General features: G+C 41.2%; 1 pseudogene across 1 annotated transcript; it reads left to right on the top strand.

Moving 5' to 3' along the window:
* The first annotated feature begins 12,614 nt into the window (after nucleotides 1–12,614).
* LOC309858882 (tubulin alpha-1C chain pseudogene) lies at nucleotides 12,615–13,500 on the top strand (annotated as a pseudogene). The gene has a single exon. The product of its transcript is annotated as a tubulin alpha-1C chain pseudogene (transcript).
* The last annotated feature ends 989 nt before the right edge of the window (nucleotides 13,501–14,489 follow it).

A 14,489-nucleotide genomic window follows, 5' to 3' on the forward strand; every position in this document is an offset into this window, starting at 1 on the left:
ACACTGAAGCTGGGGGTGGGGGTCAGCTGACCTCCATTTCCTAAGGGGAAGACAGGGTCACGGTCTCCAGAAGGAAAAAAAAAAAAAAAAAGATAGAATAGGCTGAAAGAACAGAGATCCTTCACATAAATATTTAATTAATATTTGCTTCAATTAGCGGAAGAAATAGACCTTCAAAATCTGGGACCAGGACTCTAGCAACTAGACTACACCACACACTGCCTCTATCCTTATCCCACAGATTCATACACTAACATCGTTTCCTGAACAGAAGCTGGAACGTGGCCACCCTAAAATGATGTTAGCGCTGCAAGATGGGAAGTAAGCTAATTATGACATGTGTTGTGCAAGATTTATGAATTTTAATAGTGCTTCTGTAGTATCTCATTTCAAGATTTAAAATCTTATAAAAATTTAATCATGTGTTTATACATAGCAAGACAATGCAAGAAATGAAGTGAGAGACTGCATTTCCAAGTAAGAGATCTGACCATTCCCCGTGACATGTGAATTTAAGGAGATTCATACACCCTGAAAAAAATACGCTTTACTGGGCCACCTGGGTGGTTTGGTGGGTTAAAGCCTCTGCCTTAGGCTCAGGTTATGATTCCAGGGTCCTGGGATCGAGCCCCACATCAGGCTCTCTGCTCAGCAGGGTGTCTGCTTCCCTTCTTCTCTCTCTGCCTGCCTCTGTGCTTACTTGTGATCTCTCTCTGTCAAATAAATAAAATCTTTAAAAAAAAAAAAAAGAAAGAAAGTTTTACTGACTTCTGAAGTTTCTGAGTTCTTGCCATGTTTACCACTTATGATCAAATGCTCACTGGATCTGTGGGGGCAGTAAATCTCCTCTCCTTGTTCCCCAAATAGACTATACACTCATCAATGCAGGTTCTGTTCTCATCCTGCACCTGTGTCCACACAGGTACTTACTGAGGTACTTACTGAGTGCCTGAAGGAAAGAAGGGAGTAAGAGCAGTGGTTTAGATGAACAAGTGCAGGCACACTCAGTCGCCCACAGCATATTACACAGCAAGTTATTTTTAAGTTGGATTTGTTTTTTCATACTTTATGTGGGTTCCTATTACAATCACATCACATCCTGAATTTCTCTTCTCATGCAGTTATCCTGCTTGTTAATAATAACATCTTATTATTGAATCTTACCACGGAGCAGACATTCTCGTAAGGACGGTTCACTTAATCCCGGCAACAGCCCTAGGAGGTTCTGTTATTAGGCACATTTTTTTTTTTTAGTTACAAAACTTGTTGCTTGTAGAGTGCTGGGATTTGATCCTGCCAGTGGGATTTCTGTGTGTATTCTAGCCAGTAGGCTTACAGGGTCTTTTGTAAATACTGTTTGACGTCTGTTTCTGTCTTGGAATGCTGGCTTTAATGTAGTGTCTTATCGCCCCCACTGAGCCAGGGCTTTGCGCATGTGAACGTGTGCACCAAAGGAAAGAAGGAATTAAGGAGCTGATTTCTTCAGCACACAGTGATTGAAGGGAAAGCAGAGTTAAGTGCTTGCTTGGAGGCACATATACTAAAATTGGAAAGGGTTAAAAAGTGTGATAGGTGTCAGAGAGTTTGCAAATTTCTTAGAAGATATAGGGAGCCTGTAACCAATAAGAGCAACTGAATATTTAATGGAGATAGACAGACAGAGATACAGATACAGATATTCAGCATTTATAGACTGACTGCTTTTAGTTAGACTCACTTCTTTTCAGCCCCAAATTTGAATAAGAAAATCATCATATTTGTGGTGTGGGTTGGTACATGTGTCACAATTGATACAAATTTACAGAGGAAAACTACTTTTACAAGAGTGGCTTTTTTGAATATTTCTTGTATCCTTGTAGACAATGAAATAGAAGAAATATTTCTAGGCCTGAAATATGAAGGTCTATTATAATGCACATTTTATTCTGAATCACCAGCACTCTATGCTTGAAAAGAATGATGTAATAAGTTATGAGGAATATTGCTATCACACTCTTTTAAATATTCATGTTTATAGGCCACTGAGTGCAATAGTCTGCAACATTTCCCTAATTGTGCCAAGTATACTGAGAAATACAAGCATAAATCATGGCAAGGAGTATACTAATCATGTATTTCATAATTGCCTTAAGGTTTCAGTTGTGTTTTAGAATTTTATTTATGTATTTATTTATTTATGTGTGTGAGAGAGAGAGAGAGAGAGAGTGCTCAAGTATGGGTGCGGGGAGGGGCAGAGGGAGAAGCAGACTCTGCACTGAGCAGGGAGACCGATGACCTAGGATTTGACCCCAGGACCCCAGGATCATGACATGAGCCAAAGGCAGATGCTTAACCAACTGAGCCATGCAGGTGCCCCCTTCTGTAGAATTTTAGTCTGCTGAACAGGTGTTTCTAGCTCTGCTGTGTCCCTCTAACTATCCATCTGTTTTATTTAATTTTTTATTGTGGGGCTAAGCATGGATTATCTTTGGAGGTCCAAAACAAACTCTAGATTTAATTTGGATGAAAAATTCGAGCTGATAATGGCTATTCATAAAATTAAGTACTTAGTTTGTGAAATAAAAAATTGAATCTGCAATCTCAGGGAAACTCCTCTGAGATGGCAGAAGCTAGAAAGGAGATATAACTATGGGGTTTAATTTTCCAGTTAACTGCTAACATCTTCTCCTCCAAGGTAGCAATCTCCTTAAACTATATCCTGTTGAATTTCATAACTTCTCAGTCACTTTGTTTCAGATTAGAACTGTAGGTCCAAGGCTTAAAAGGTATGTCAGAGGGTCTGGTCCGCTAACTTCTACACTCCACTCTCTTTTTCTTTCTACTTGTTTTTTCTCTGGTGCTTTCCCGGGGAGGAGGCAGAGATAGGTGACATTCCCTTAGGTAATGGTCAGGGAAAAGTAGAGTCGCCCTTATTTGTTGGTCAAAAAAATCACATCATGGGCTACCCTTAATACATTTTTGTGTGGACCCTGTCTAACAAACAATTACATTAAAAATATACTATAAAATTCATGGACCAATATAATGTATATTGATTTATCAATAGACATCAAGAATAATGGATAGAGAAGAGGTATGTACATATTTATGTAGTGTCTAATCAGTGTAAGTGAAGATTCTTCTTAGTGTCCATGTCCCATCTCTTCCTGTTCATGTTCAGGAACCATCTCTTTGTGTTATTGACAAATGTGCTGTTCCCAGCTAATTTACTATCTTCCACTGTGAGGTAAAGGTAGAAGTGCTATTGTTATTCACTATGTCATGGCTCCTTGGAACTTGATTTTATAGAAACAATATTGATCGGCTTGCCTCTGCATTTCCCTAATACCACTGACTTAATGTGGGTTGTAGCACGACCCCTGATGCTGCATTATCTTGTGGGCAATGGTTTCCAGGGACCCGCTCAAAGATTGTTACTTTATTTTATAGATGATAACATTATGCCAGTTTTATCTGGCTTACCCAGGAAGATGGGAACAATAACTTCTTTTCTGGCTTTGTTAAATTTATCATTTGAAATTTTACAATGGAAGAGCAATTCACCTTCCTTCCATCGTCTTCTCTCGAATTGTTCAGGACCACACTCACTGGGCTCCTGGAATGTGAGTCTTCATTGTGGAAGTCATGAACACAGTGTCGGTTCTCTGGAGGGTCCTGCAGGCCCTACAGAATTTTATGGTGCAGAGAGCCTAGCGGAGGCTTCCACCTCCCCTCTGAAATGATCAAAGATGGGCTACATCACAGTCCTGTTGTCAGGACCAGTCACCATGCAAGTAGCCCTCTGGGGACCATATAGTATATTAGGTTCAGAGATGAAGATTTCTTGAAAGTCATTGGCCAGTCTTCACCATGTAAAGTATATGAAGTCAGGTGGGCCAAGATTTACTTCAAGAGCTAGAGTGGAGATGCATCTCAGCTTCTTCCACAACCTCTAGCCTTTCTTAGTATCTTTTGTGTTCAGTCCTGCTAAAAGGAGTGGGATCAAGCTTCAGCCTCTTATAAGTCCTCAATCTTGGTCTGTCTTTGAGAACTGGAATGGGAGTGTGAATGACTTAGATCCCATAAGAACACGCTGGTAGACACTCTCCGATGGCACGATCCCCTATTTTGGTTCCTAATGTTTCCTAAATTAAGAAGAATATAAGGCAGAGCAGACCATGAAGTATTTAGCCAGGGACAGTCTGGGATATTTGGGATATGGGCAGCCTGCTCTGTCGTCTCAGAGTAGGCTTAACTAATTATAGTCCTTTCCTCGACACCCAAAGCACACGAAGTGCACATTGACTGAAAACAAATTTAAATGATTTTTATTTGATTATAGACTGGGTGAAAAACTTGGAAAATCCATCTTGTTACTTATGCTATCTGTGCTGAAATTCATTCTGGTGTTGTAAACCTTTATTGGCCACAAAGGTAATTAAAAATCCATTTCCTGGCAGCAGATTCCAAATAGAAGCTAAGAAAAATAAGGACTTAATAAGGAAAGCACACACTTTTGTACGCAGATAGCTCACTGAAGAAAGTGAAAGCCAGACTCATTGTTTGCATTTCTTCTTAAAATTGTAAAAACACACACATATGGACTGTAGGTTCTTTGTTTTAATTTTTGGTTTTCCTCAACCTATAAAATGATTCACACAATGGGAATTATAGCTAGCCTTAAAGATACAAATAAACATGCATTTATATATATATACATACTTATACAGGTATTTATATATACACACTTATACATATATATCTCAGATATATAATATGGTATATATCTCAAATGTGTATGACCAAGTTTTGTGAAGCATAACCAAGTCATCAGAATAATAATATTGTCATTTAAAACAGACTCCTCTGCATGCTTTGCTTTTTCAGAAAGTTGGAAATCAATCCTTGGAATTGAATTTTGTCATACAACGCCTATGTAACTCTAGCCTACAGTTTATTTCATAAAGAAAAGGGATAGTTCAAAATTGTTATTCTCAACCATGAGCTTTTCTCATGGGACATGGAAAAATATTTGACCGTGAACTTTCCAAAGCCATGGTAAATTTATTCATATCAAATCTGGCCTAGTCACAACATTTGATGCTCTTCAGCCACTTTGTCATGTAATAGCATTCTCTCCACTGTCTCCACCATACTGATCCCTCTGGTTTGAAGAGTTTTTTCAGAGTAAGGTGCTTTTAATGTAGTTAATTAATATAAAAGGGCTTGGGAATGTGTCATATCCCAATATATACATTTATTGAGAAGAGCCCTTCTCTTCGGCCTCATGCTGTTTATGACATATTCATGCTTCTGATCAATCTCGGCTTAAGTCAACAGAAATGGGGGAGAGAGGAATGTGTGGCTACGCAGGGTAGCGGGGAAGGATGGCTTCAGCCTGACATGGAAGCAGAGAGCAAGGGGAGGACTGACATTAAGGATGGAAAAGCAAAATGGAGCCAGATCATGGAGAGATCCGATTTCAGGATTTCAGACTGTATCATGTTCAATGTAGTTGATCCTCATTATTCATGGATTATGTGTTTGTAGATCTTCTTCTTAAATAGAATTCATTTGTAATCTCCCAAAATCAACATGGGCTTTTGCAGTCATAATGAGACATGCGGGGTGGGGTGGGGGGGGCGCAAAAGACTCTCTTTGGAGTCACCAGCACAAGCCGAAGTTTTGCCTTCTTGTTCCAGCGGTCAGACTGTAAACCACGATCTCCTCCCAGTAGATGTAGTGCCATGCTTTGCACTTGTTTTGGAGATTCCCCTGTTTCAGAGGGCCCTGATAAGAGCACTAGAGTTCTATCTAGAGTTCCTACAAGCAAGAAAGTTGCGGTGTGACTTCCGGAGAAAACACGTGTGTTAGATAGTGTTCAGTAAGCTTTGTTCAGGGATGAGTTACAGGGCTGTTGGTGGGGAGTTTAGTGTTCATGAAATGACAGTGCGTAGATTGAATAAGATATTTTTAAACAGAGTCATTCATCCAAGGTTATATGTTGGACAACTGATGAAAATGTCATGACCAGAGGCTAGAAGGACGCTAATCCCGTATATCGCCTAGAAGGAATGGTTCCATTGTCACTAATTCACTCTGCCTGGTGCCTTCATGGAACATATCTACCTGGCTAGTAAAAACTTCCTGTAACTTTTTGTCTAAATGCAATGGGAAGTCCCCAAAAGGTTGAAAGCAGAAGACATGCTACATGGCATGCATATGTGCATGTCTGGGCCCACTTTGAAGACAGAGGCCAGGGATGTCTGCCTGCATGTTTTGAACAGCATTTAGATTTAAAGCTTTGTTATGCAGAGTACTGGAATCTGTAGCAGGCCCAGTACTTTCCAACTATATAGTTCATGTGCACGGATGTACACACGCACACCTCCATTCAAGTAGACACAGTAGCTTCTCTAGCTACTTTATTATCTCATTCAACAAATAGTCTAGAGCTCCTTTTGTGTGCCAGGCATGGTTTTAAGGTCTGAAGATTGAATGCTGGACACAAAAATTCCTCCATGCAGGGAATTTATAATCTAGTGCAACAGTTCTCAATCCTGGGTGTGCATAAAATTTTGAGAAGTACATTAAAAATCCTGATCCTGTGCTCTATCCACAACTCAATTATCTGTGGTTGAGACCAGGGCATCAAGTAATTTTTCAAGTTCCCCAAGTGATTCTGCTGTATAACCAAGACTGAGAATTGCCATTCTAGTGAGTAACAACCACTTCCATGGCACTGACTTTGTGTCAGGCAGAACTTTAAGCACTTTACATATAATGTCTCTTTTAATTCCCACAATAAACTCCCCAGCTAGGTACTATCACGTCCCCACGTGACAGATCAGAAAACTGATACACAAAGAAGTTAAGTAGGTCGTCCAAGGTCTCAGAGTTAGTATCAGGCAGGATTCAGGGCTTCTGCTGTGAACTGTTGCTCTCTGTTACCTTGGCCTCTGTTGTTCCAGGCTGGGTCCCTGACTCAGGCCAAGCAGTAATCTTCTCTCAGAACTTTAAATGGCAGGAGTGGATGGCATGAGAAGCTAGAAACCTATTAGAGGGCAAAACACTTCCTTATCAAGGATGGTTTCAGCGCTAGAGATGAAGCCATTATGGATGAGAAGCACAGCAGAGGAACATCAGAAGCACCAAGACCCTTATTTTCGCTCTACCTATGACCAATCGGATCCCCCTCTTCTTGTGATTTGTCTGTATGAACTTCAGTTGGATTCTGTTAACCACTAAATTTCCATTTTTTTTTTCTAAGCTAGTTCGAGTTAGGAGTTATTTGTAAATAAAAGTGTCCATAGTTCATTGGTTATAGTCTCTAAATCCCATATTTAGTTCCCACGAGTAGCACAGTTAAATGAGCTTGTCATTCACTCTACACCCACGACTCTGGGATGATCTGAGATCTCTCGGTCTGTTATGTTGAGACAGTTGCCTAACCTACAACACAAACAGCAGTGTCTCCAGTAGCCACGGATTCCTTCTGAGGAATGGGAAATCTCTCAAGAGTGATGACTGGTGCTGGTGGGCAGGCAGCCTTTTAGGATGCCATCCTCTTCGTAAATATTTTAGCCCTTGCTGAATCCAGGGTCAGGAGAAAATTTTCCATAGCCTAGGTTTTTAACTCCAACAGTAATTAAGAACATACAACATGCTTCTATGCAGGATCCTTTGTTTCTTTGCTTTGATTTGAAATAAAAACCTCCTAGTATATTAATTCCAGACTATACACTGATTGACATCAAGGCAATCATGTGCGTTTGGGCTATTGTGTATAGCATGGCGTCTGCTTAATTTTCAGACTGTAGGATATATTAATTTGTCCCCGGTGGCATTTAAGAGTGGATTTTACACTACTGTTGTCCAACTTAAAAAAATATTAGATTCCATCAATTCTAGATGTTGTTGTTGTAGATAAACAGCAAAATGGGCAGGAGATGACCAAGTCTTCAGGTTCCCCAAGTCTTCAGGGGAACCTGGATTTAGCAGTTCAAATATACTCTGGGATTACTTTATCTTCTGTAACTACATAAATAACTACAGGATCTCAAGAGACCTTGTTACAAATATTGAAATATTGCACCCATAACATTTATAAAATCTCTCTACGACTACTGGAAACATTCTAGCTTCAACCTAGTGACCGCTGGTATTATAAATATCTACTTCCTCATCGCTTTTCTGCTTCTATAGATCTCTCCCTCAGTATCTGTGATTTGATTTGCATTTAAAGCATTGTCAGTATTTAAAGCATTTGATTGTATTTAAAGCATTGTTTTTTTTTTAAAGATTTTATTTATTTATTTGACAGAGCGAGATTACAAGTAGGCAGAGAGGCAGGCAGAGAGAGAGGAAGGGAAGCAGGCTCCCTGCTGAGCAGAGAGCCCGATGCGGGACTCGATCCCAGGACCCTGAGATCATGACCTGAGCTGAAGGCAGCGGCTTAACCCACTGAGCCACCCAGGTGCCCTAAAGCATTGTTGTTAACCTTTTATGATTATGATTCCCTGAATGGGTTTATCTCTGAACCTTTCAAATCTGTACAGGCCGCAAGGAATTCAAGCGTGAGCTTTCTCCCTGTGCACCAGCAGGTGGCAGCAGAAATAAATAAAATAAGCTAAATGAGGCATTACCATGGCCCAGAGAAATGATGCCCTTTATCTGAATCTTCTTTCCTTTCCCAGCCTCCTATCTTTCTCATTTCATTCCCATTTCCTTCATTTTGCAGAATAATATGTTGAGGGAGCAATACTACTTTCACTCTGATGGCTGCCGAAAATTCAGAAAGGATGGAAACACCTTTTTTTTTTTTTTTTAAATCCTCTGAATTATTCTTCCTGCCTTGATGTCTCCAGGGAGGTCCCCTGGCAATCCTTCTAACAGAAGTTGTTGAAAGACAATCCTTCACCCTACCTGTAGAGAAAGGCTGAACTCCTTAAGGAGGTTATGATGGGTGACTCAGAAAAGGTAGGAGAGAGGTGATCAGAAGATGAAGAGAGTAGTGATTTGCCAGGAGTGGGGGTAGGAGGGCTGTAGGTTTTGGGGGCATTTGCAGCCTCCTCCCCATAGTGTGGCTGGGTGAAAGCAAAATACATGGGCGCGGGTGTTGGGTAAGCGTCAGAGCAATCACAGAGGATGGATGACTGGAGGTGCCTTTTCTCAGTGTTTCATTCAACGCAAGATCACTGGGATCTTCATCTGAACCTAGGTGAGGAGAATCCCAAGAACAATAATGAGTAAGACTGAATGTTTGGATAACTCAATATGATGTGGGCTCCATCTCAGGTTTATTTAGATTCAGAGAAAATAAAATTCAATGGCATTATTTTAGACGTCCAAGTTACAGTACAGGTTATAGCTTTTGTACAATCTTGGATTTTGATCTGTAGGAACTATTTGCCCCATAACAGGTAGGGTTGCAACTTTGTTCTAGCAACTTCCTCTCTTGATGAAAAGTAAAGATATTTTTCCTCCATCACGTGACCGGAGCTAACTACCCTGGGGTGGCCACTGGAGGAAGGCGCTCCTACCAGCCACTGAGTGTACCTGGGGCATGAGCTCTTCCATTTGAGTTCTTACAACATGTGAGGACAGGAGAAAAATGTGTCTGGCCTTAAGATGTCTTTGCCTAAACTGTTCCCACTCACAATCTCAGTTCACAGGCTAAGAAACTCAGGATACAAGAATTACAGTTTTTCACTTAAGACCTTTAAAAACAAAATCTATATTAACTATCTAAACTTAACTCCCATAACTGACCCCAAAGTTTTAAGACTTGTCATCTCACTGATATCCCTTGAAAACTTAAAAAAGCAACTTACCAGTTTCCAATAAAAAAATTTTCACGACTCTGTACTTCGTTGCTATCAATAAGTGTAGATAAACAGATATAAAATGGTAAAATGACATGCAAACCATTAGTTACAAAAGTCATCTCTATATCCTTGTGACGGCCCCTGAATTCAGAAAATTACACTTTTCATTAAATTATAAGAAGAGAAGTTTCTCTCACTGAAGATGGAATATACTGAATTCTTTATTTGTGGTCATCCCTGAGTGCAATGTTTTTATTAATTATTGAAAATTAGATAAAGTGACTGGCACAAATGAAAAATCAAGATACGTATCAGTAGGGCATTTGGTCTCTCAGTGGGTTAAGAGCCCAACTCTTGGTTTCCGCTAAGGTCATTACCCCAGTGTCCTGAGATCAAGTCCTGCATCTGGGTCTGCACTCAGCAGGGAGTCCACCTGAGAGTTCTCTCCCTTACCCTCTGCCCCTTCTGTTTCCCAGCCTGCCAACCTGCTCGTAATTTCTCTCTCTTTATCTCTCTCTCAAATAAATAGATAAGTAAATCTTAAAAAAAAAAAAGATAGGTATTGACAAGGATTAAAGATAAATGAAAGAAATCACTTCTGGTTGTACAGAGGTGCAGAAAATAGGGATCTCACAGCCTTCTGTAAAATTTGAAAACCTATAAAAATTTCACTGCAAGGGGTACCTGGGTGGCTCAGTCGGTAAGTGTCTGCCTTACCGGGTCATGATCCCAAACGCCTGGGCTCCCTGCTCAGCGGGAAGCCTGCTTCTCCTCCCACTCCCCTGCCCTCTCTGCTTCGGTTCCCTCTCTCACTATGTCTGTCTCTGTCAGAAAGGATGGAAACACTTTTAAAATATCTTTAAAAAATATTTAAAAACATTTTTTAAAAATCTTCAAAATATTTTTTAAAATCTTTAAAAATCTTCTTAAAAATTCACTGCAAATGTTTTTACTATAATCTTAACCCAAGTACTGTACTCTGATTAGCATTCTGAAATTTAGCCAGTAGGGGGCAGTCAAAGAGTGCTTCATAGAATTTAACTAGCCCAGGTTCTATACCCAGTTTTTGAAGAATTCCTTCAAGTAAACTTCTATAATCCTTTAAAAATTCTGCGTCCTCATCTATCATTTCTGGGTTCTGAATTCATGTTTATAATTATAATAATGCTTTTTTTCTGAAAAAGTATTGGTTTCCTTTACATTATTCAGGATCTCAAGATTGTGAAGTATTGCTAGTATCTTTAATTTAATGTAGCCCACAATATTTTTTAACAGACTCACCATAAAAGAGAAAATGAAAATTTTTTCTGTGTCTGAAAAGTCTGAATATAATTTATAAATGTTGAATGAAGGATTTATCTAGAGTGTGAGGGAGAAGTCAGAGGAGTTGCCAGATACAGAAAGATAAGTCAACCTTCTAATGTTTAGAGTCATATCGAATCACTTCTCTGCCTTCTGGCTAAGATCGAGTGTAGAGTCATACTGAAAAACTCAAACTCTGTTTTAATTTCCCGTACCTATACCCTTTTGGGGAGAATTTCTGGCACTCTCAGAAGAGAACTGTATGGAAATCGGCATGTTTGCAGCACTGCGGTCTCAAGTGGGTCCTAATTTACATCCAGTCAGCACCTCAGGGAATCAGTAAATATCAGAATCAAGAGCTTCAAATGAAGATGATGTGAACTTTCATTTTAAAAGTAGGTGAAAGTCCAAGACTGACTTCTAAAATTTTTTTCAGAAATTGTTTTCACATGCTGGTTGGAACAGAAATAAAGCAACATATTAATATCTGATTCAACCCAGCAAACAACATGTTGCCACTGTGTGCCAGGCCGTGGTCTTCTTGTCTGGTGTTTACCTGTGTGCCTTCATTACCTGTGTCCTGTTTTTTCAAACTCATTGTGAATAGACAGCATGTTATTCTCCTTTATATTCTCAGCCCTGTTGTAGATAATGCATGCATGTGGGTTGAGTGTAGCTTTTATTTTTATGTATCTTTAACCCTTATTTCCAAGTATTCAAGAAATGATTCACATTTTATTTATAAAACTCTTATATACATTAGTTATGTAGTTCTAATTCATCCATAGATTTAACTCCATCAATTTAAAAACTTCTTGGGGCACCTGGGTGGCTCAGTCAGTTGAGAGTTCTACTCTTGGTTTCCACTTGGGTCATGATCTCAGGGTTGTGACATGGAGTCCTGAGTTGGGTTCCCAGCTCAGCAAGGAGTCTGCTTGTCTCCCTCTCCCTCTACCCCTCCCCCACTCATACTTTCTCACTTTTTCGCTTTCTCTTTCTCTAAAATAAATAAATATTAACACACACACACACACACACACACACACACACCAACAAACTTCATATAGAGACATAACATAAACTGGTGATTGCCTCTAGCTGGGAGAATTTGGGAAAAAGAGTGATTTGCTAAAGGAGACAAGGTTTGTCTCTGGGATGACAAAAATCTTCAAAATTGATTGTGGTAGCAGTTGCACAATCATGTAAATATACTAAAAAAGACAGAATTCCACATTTTATATAGGGTATGTGAAATATACTCAACAAAGCTGTTACTGAAAACAATCTCATTTGATAAGGACTAGGGTGATACACATGTGAGACATTCCATTGTTTTGCCATAGATACTGGTAGATTTGTCTCCATGACCTATAACTCACAGAGTATAAAGGGAAGTTTGAAGGCGTGAAAATCTTTATGAAAAACTCACAATCGTTTTTCCTCTATTTCCCATGTTCATAGATATTTAAAAACCATGCTCAACCTTGAGCCCTACAACTCCATCCTCACTACCCACACCACCCTGGAGCACTCTGATTGTGACTTCATGGTAGACAACGAGGCCATCTATGACATCTGTCGTAGAAACCTCAATATCGAACGCCCAACCTACACTAACCTTAACCACCTTATTAGCCAGATTGTGTCCTCCATCACCGCTTCCCTCAGATTTGATGGAGCCCTGAACGTTGATCTGACAGAATTCCAGACCAACCTGGACTTTGGCCAGGTCTCCACCGGGCACCACCACCGGGCCCTATCCCCGTATCCACTTCCCTCTGGCCACCTATGCCCCCGTCATCTCTGCTGAGAAAGCCTACCATGAACAGCTTACAGTAGCAGAGATCACCAACGCGTGCTTTGAGCCAGCCAACCAGATGGTGAAATGTGACCCTCGCCATGGTAAATACATGGCTTGCTGCCTGTTGTACCGTGGCGATGTGGTTCCCAAAGATGTCAATGCTGCCATTGCCATCAAGACCAAGTGTACCATCCAGTTTGTGGACTGGTGCCCCACTGGCTTCAAAGTGGGCATTAATTACCAGCCTCCCACTGTGGTGCTCAGTGGAGACCTGGCCAAAGTCCAGCGAGCTGTGTGCATGCTGAGCAACACTACAGCCATCGCTGAGGCGTGGGCTCGCCTGGACCACAAGTTTGACCTGATGTATGCCAAGCGTGCCTTTGTTCACTGGTATGTGGGGGAGGGCATGGAGGAAGGGGAGTTTTCTGAGGCCCATGAGGACATGGCTGCCCTTGAGAAGGATTATGAGGAGGTCGGAGCGGATAGTGCTGAGGGAGAGGATGAGGGTGAAGAGTATTAGGCTGTCTGCTATGATTTTTACACTCCATTGTCTTGGGACTGTCTTTTTTCTGTTCTGGAAGCTGTCTGTTCATGGCCCTAACTTGTCAATAAAAGTGATATTTCCATTTTAAATATCAAAAAAAAAAGGAAGATTTTATTTCTAAATTCCAAACCAGTTCTATATAGAGGAACGGGAGTTTTCTTAAAAACTGATTTCTCACGTAAGATGGAAGGCTTTTAAAATGTGCTGCAGAAATGGAGGCAGCCCACCAGCGGTCCTGAGTCTCTTGCCTCAACAGTGTGGACTCCCCTCCATCCCCCTCTTAGCACCCTCCAACCTTCCAGTCACAGCTCTGCTGTTCCTTGCCTCCCACACCAGCCAACACCATTTTCTGTGATTAGCTCCTTATTGTGCTACCAACCCCAAACTTCCAGATTCGCCAGCTATCCACCACGGTGGAGGCTGCAGTCAACAACCTGGTCAACCTGCTTCTGCAGGCTTCCTACACTTGACCTCTCTCTGAGTGTCTGTTTGCGTTGTGAGACGTGGTTCTGGAGGGTGCCTGCTGCTTCTTCAGAGATTTGGCGGAGGAGCAGCAGGAGGGCACTGAGCAACTAGTGGGGTGTCGGCAGATTCTCTGGGACGCACAGAAGTTCTCCCAAGATAAGTGGGGGTAAACTTGTGGATGCCACAGAAGCCGCCCTAGCGGGAAAGAATAACCTGAACCAGGCCCTTTGGGATCTGCAGGTCCCAAGTGCTGCCTGCACAGACCTCACCTCTGTGACTTCCTGGAGAACCACTTCCTAGGTGAAGAGGTGAAACTCATCAAGGAGATGAGCAACCACCTGACGAACGTCCCAGGCCGGCCAGTCCCCCAGCTGGGTGAGATGTCTCCTAAAGGCTCACCCTCAAGCGTGACTATGAGCCTCCCAGCTCAGTGGCCTCTCAGGGACCCTCTGTATTACCCCTGGTGTCTGGGCTTCTGTCAGAGCCTCTCCCCACAGACAGTTGGCAGCTTTTAACCATCCTGGAGCCCTCTCCCAAGCAGTGGATCAAATGGAAGCAATAAGGTGTTTGT

The sequence above is a fragment of the Mustela nivalis genome (assembly GCF_964662115.1).
Source record: "Mustela nivalis genome assembly, chromosome: 2".
Taxonomy (NCBI): Eukaryota; Metazoa; Chordata; class Mammalia; order Carnivora; family Mustelidae; genus Mustela; species Mustela nivalis.